Below are 6,171 nucleotides of genomic sequence, written 5' to 3'. Positions count from 1 at the left end.
TGCGCGCAAGCGCAAAATTCGTAACTTCCAAAATCCAGTTGAAACTCTGCTAAGATTATGTAATGTATGTTCTAGAAATGTGTAAGGGCTTAATTGTTACGATGTCATCTACAAGCGGTACGACGACAACCAACCAATGCATTGAACTGATTTGCTTACATAGCGTTGCTTTGAAGCAGTGTGAGGCTTCGTAGTGAATCCATGATGAATCCCGAGATTCTAGTTGCAAGGAGAAACGTAGAGATGCCCATTCCCAGTGGGGGAATAATGGGGAAGTTGGGAAATCCTCAGTGACGCAATTTCAATGCATCTCTTTCTCGCACCCTCTCTCCGTGCGTGTGTGTGTCAGTGATCGATACAGTGGCACTGGTGTGCAAAACACAAACACAAAAACTTCGAGCCCTTAAGTGCAGGTACAGCATACAAAAAAAATATCTGTGGTGCACCTCAGGACCATTGAGTGGCCAATTTACCAACTGTCACCTATAGCCCAAACCCTGCTCTTCGACTCTATGCCTGCCCAATGATGTACCTACGCTGTAATGCGCCTTGTGCATGTGAAACTGCTTGTCATAGATTCCACTTCTTCCCTAGACGACGTGGCCCCCCAAGCCATTTCCTAACTGCCTTATTCATGACTCTCTTATAATTTCATAATTTTTTCCACCTCTGTAATAGTAACTTCATACGCAGTCAAGGGCCTGATGTGCTGGGCAGCTAGCTGAGGTCTTGAATGACATATTCAACCTGTCACTGGCCCAAGCAGCTGTCCCCACGTGCTTTAAAGCCACCTCCATCGTGAGAATGCTGTTCATAGACTTCAGTTCAGCTTCACACTTCCGTCTGCAACTGGATACTGGACTTCCTAACCAATAGACTCCAGTCCTATAGGTTAGAGAACCACACCTCCTCAACCCTCATCATGAACACAGGCGTCCCACAGGGCTCCTCTACTCCCTCTTCACCTACGACTGCACACCTGTACATGGTTCTAATACCATTGTCAAGTTTGCAGACAACACAACGGTGATTGGCCTCATCAGCGACAACAATGAGGCAGCCTACAGAGAAGAGGTCCAGCACTTGGCGGAGTGGTGCGCCAACAACAACAACCTGGCCCTCAACACCAAGAAGACCAAAGAGCTCGAAATGTGGCCCGGGCAACTGCCCGTCTGCCCTCCTCGACTCAAGCTGCCCCTCCGAGGAAAAAAAATACTCCATCTCCATACAGTCTGGGGGGGGGGGTGTTGCCCTTTTTTCAGGTCAGAGCGATGACCCTTCAAAATGCCTGTGCACGTCCCTGTCTATTTTTATACTTATCTTGTGTATAGTGTATTCATTGTACTTATATCGAACCTCTTAACTTACTCTGTGTATAACTGCTACCTTTTCATTTCAATTTTCTAATTTTTCATTTACGATACTACCATCACTTATACTTACACTTGCACTTTATACATACTTATCATATCTGCACTACCTACTTCTATTGCCGTAATTCTTCTATCAATACTGTTCATACTCCATATCGTATTCCTTACTGTACATATCTTATTTGTATACATATTCCACTTTACATATGAACATACTCTGCCCTTTTCTGGTTAGATGCTAAACTGCATTTTGTTGTCTCAGTAATTGTACTTTGTGCAATGACAATAAAGTTGAATCTAATCTAATCTAATCTAAAATGCCACTGAAACTGCAAGCACCACAATTTCAGTTTACCAGGCAAGAAGGTTTTTGTAGTACTGATTGCCTTAACAATGAATTCTCTAAGCTCTTCATCATGTCATTGGCCACTCAACGTGGCATTGTACCACCTGCCTAACATTTTTACCAATTTGTTTAGAAAAGATCACCTCACCATCAATATAAATCCTCTCTTCAAACAGTTTCCCCCTACTGATAGCAAAGATATACTTCTACATTTGCTAGGTTTCAGTTTCATCCTTGCCCATTTCATATTGTCATTCAACTTGGTCAACAGCTGATAGTTACATGGAGCAGTTGTTGTAAGCGTTTTCATGTCATCCATATAAGCTCACTTGGAAGATGCTGTCCTGCAGCCTCCCACCACCAACAACCCATTTGCATGCCCTTATAATTACCTCCATTGCCATGATGAAAGCCAAGGGTGCATCCAACCATCTCCAAATGCTGCCAGGGTGTGGTGTAGTTACTTGTGTTGAAGCTCAATGTAAGTAATATGACTTAAAGTAACACTATGCCACAATTTGACACTTTTTGAGGTATGGTTTTATAGGCAACTAGTTTTGGTACCATCCTCAAATTAATTTGATTTGATAGCATATGGTCATGTGAAGGACAGATAAACACCTGTGTCTTCCCCACTAGTCATCCAGAATATGCCCTATGTAGTTCTGTGTACCGGGCTGGAATACCTTGCAAAAATGGAAGAAAAGCTTTCACAGCATGACATTGCCAGCTATACTGCCAAAAGACACCAGTGAGTGTGTTGGCAAGCTTCTATCAGTGTCAACTGGGCTGTTGATATTGCTGCTTTAAAGTGGCATTATGTAGGAATTGTACTTCAGGGTTAGGGTTAGGATTAGCAGTTTTACCTTAAAATAACAGCTTAAAAAAAATTGGGGTGCTACAATGACGTTTAATATGGAGAATCGCCTCCGTGCCATTGCAATACCAGGGTCCGTAGGAATATTACTGGGTTATGTAGGTTTGCCTGAAGCCGATCGGTTACTACTGTCTGCCGAACTAGTAAGTAGCTTATTTGCCGTCTTGCTTTGTCTTGTGTTGCACTTCCTTGATGTTTGACTGTGTTAGGAAAGTTGTTGACTCACTAGTTTGTCATAGTGTCAAAGAAAGCAAATTTCAAGAGGTTTTGCTAGGTTTAGCCACTAGCATCTCGTTAGCAATTAGCAATTCCTACATAATGCCACTTTAACAATGGGTGTAACTACATGTAATTATGATTACGTTTTTAGATTTGACATATTATATGTATTCACTGATTCATTTCTTTGATAAATCAGGCCATGATAGAGCTTAAAGTACAGTCCAAGATTCTGGTGAAAAAATTGTGCGCTCAACAGCCAATCAAATTTCACCCCTAAAGCAATGTGTTGATTAGCTGGAAGTGTTTATGGCTCATTCCGAACCACTATGTTTGTTTCCCATTTACAGAACCAGAGCTGTGTATGAACACCAAAGTTTTGCACAGCTCAAGCTAGAGAAGTGTGAGGAGCAATTCACTGAATAGGATAAAAAGTTTATTGGGTGAGAATCATGGACTGTACCTTTAAGGCTTTAAATAGGACACATAGTTATCAAATGGTGAGAGGAACGTGAAGAGAAAGGAAGACTGGGACGCATTCTTGCTTGAATGGACATTAGTGTCAGACAGAGCACATAGAGTGAGGGAATATGACACTGCCTCTGCTTCTCCATCCATTCCACTCACAAACAGTTCAGCCCCTGATGTCATAAAACACAGCTTTTTTTTTATCAAGGGCAAATACAGTCCGAATTGTTCTGCCTTTAACATGGTGTAATCAAAAATGGTAGTTTATTGCTGCAAGAGACTGCAGTGATTTTTCAATGAACAATTATGTCATGTAGTCATCAGAGCAGTGAAGGATAGATGAACACACCAATTGTTCCCACTAGCCGCCCATACTATGCAAGTAGTTGGACAGATCACCCTAAGATAATGTAAGAAAAGCTTTAACGGCACAACATCACCAACTATATCATCAAAAGACACCAGTTAGCGTGCCGGCAAGCTTTTATCAGTGCCAACTGTGATTGCAAAGTTTTTGCATGCCTTTTAGGTAGTTAGTTTGCTAGACCAAAACTTGCTGATGCTTTAATATTTGCTATTTTGAATCAGTGAAACATTGACTGCCTTATGTGTGTCATCTCCCACGACACCTTTTTCAGACCAAAGCATGCTTTTGTAGGAGGATGTTTTAAAACCAGAGCGGCAAAACACCTCTTGTGATTGTCGCTCCAAAGACTGATTCAATCTATCTATCAAACTATTTAGTTATCCATCTGCCAATGCACAAGTTGAAAGTAAAAGAGAGAGAGAGAGAGAGATTTTGACAGGGTGAACAGGTGATGTTGCAGACTAACATGAGTATGTATAGAAACTTGAATATAATGCCTCCTATCCCCCTATTTACCTATGCACTGTCTACTGACCCCTGTTGGCCAATCTTAAATAGTAACAATGAATTCAGACTAATGCCTGCTTAAATAAATAAATACAACAGAAATGATCTGTGCATGACTACAGGTAAAAGTCTTGTATTCTCCTACATCTATCATTTTGACAAGAATTTGCACAATAATATAATTGACTATAATAAGTCATCTCCATACCAACCGAAGAGGGCACACGTCACCCCGCTACTCATTGAGCTCCACTGGCTGCCTGTAGCTGCTCGCATTAGGTTCAAATCACTTATGGTTGCTTACAGAGTGATTGATGGTTCTGCTCCCTGTTACCCCCAGGATGCAGCGCCCGTCTAATGAGTGTCGTTTAGCACTGCCATCTGTGTACGGCAATCTAGACTATTCTCATTAGTAGTTCCACGTTGGTGGAATGAGCTGCCTAGCACTACCAGAGAAGGGGCGTCCCTCTCTACCTTTAGGAAGCTCTTGAAAACTCAACTCTTCAGAGAGCACCTCCCTTCCTAACTTGTACTTCTACTAGTACTTAACTTGCATTTACAGTAGTTATTCTTGCACTTTTTTCTATTTCTTATGTAAAATAGTATTTATTGTTACACTAGGTCTCTATTGCTCGTAGCTTAATTGTTCTCTCCCTTGTACGTCGCCTTGGATAAAAGCGTCTGCTAAATGACTAAATGTAAATGTCTAAATGTCATCTGAAACTGTAAAGAAAATGATCAGATTGGATTTGGCAAACTGGTACTGCGCTTTGGCCCCACATTTGAAAACATGCTTTTGTGGCATACACAATAGTTGGTTCAAACCTGGCAAGTATAATTGTAACATTATAACATTACACTGTTAACTGCATTCTGATTCTGATTCTGATTCTGATTCTGATATACAGTGTATATGATGATGACAATTTGTCAGCATGTAGAGTAAAGTTCATCCCATGCTGACCAGTTTACTGGTTCTCAGAGGCCCACCCGCCTTGTCCATCAAAACTGGTTTATCAGGAACCTGGGCAACTTGTAGAGTTTCCGTCTTCAGAGCTTAATTTGCATCATAGATGAAAACAGATTTGATTTTGTGAGTAGTTGTTAATAATGACCAGTGATGAGTTTGGTTGGGATTGTATAAGTTTGTCCTAGTTTTTTCACAGTGCACATTCTCATCATCATTCCTCATTGTGCATGTGATAGACAGTAACTGTACTTATCCTTGTTCTAACAATAATACACTAAATGATAACACACTGTCCAATAAATTGTAAGAATGTATTGTTTTCACCGATAAGGCTCTCCTGAAGTCATACACCACATCAGATAATTTGATGTTAGTGCCTTGCCTTTTTTGGTCATGTCCCCCACCCTCTCTTGTCTATGTTTGTTTAAAGAGTAACTTCCTCCCTTGTCATAACATTTGGGTTCAACGTTAGCTCTGAGAAAACTCATGGGCAATGATACGATGGATCTTTTTTTTTGCCCGTGGCAAATGCATCTCTTTGATTAGGTTATATTTTCCCATGTCCCTGGTGTCAGTATTTTATTGTCATGCATCCTTTGTGAAGTAACATCAGGCAACAAACTGCAGTTAATAGGTCTTTTATTGACTTCTGCACAATGTAATTGTGGTCAAGTGACATTTTCGATTTTACTGTATCCCAAGTAGTCTAATGCTGATTAAAAACAGCCCCCTACTGATGGGGGGAAAAATCTTCACTACTTAAACACAAAATGTTCCGCAAGACTTTGTAACAAGGACGCACACATCGAACAACTTGTGCTCTGACACCCGGAAATTTTATCTATGAATTGAATGCTATCATCTAGAACGCACTGTACAGAACTCAAATTCGTCGGCACACTTCCCCAATCTAGTTTGGATGCCAGAAGAACTTGATCGTGAGTCTGTTATCATTTCGCTCCATGATTCAAGCAGATGGCAGACTTTAAATGTGTTCTGATTCCGTATAAGCATTCAGCTGACGACAATTCCCTGAAACATAAT

Source organism: Clupea harengus, chromosome 22 (genome assembly GCF_900700415.2).
Source record: "Clupea harengus chromosome 22, Ch_v2.0.2, whole genome shotgun sequence".
Taxonomy (NCBI): domain Eukaryota; kingdom Metazoa; phylum Chordata; class Actinopteri; order Clupeiformes; family Clupeidae; genus Clupea; species Clupea harengus.
This window is presented reverse-complemented; position numbering follows the sequence as displayed.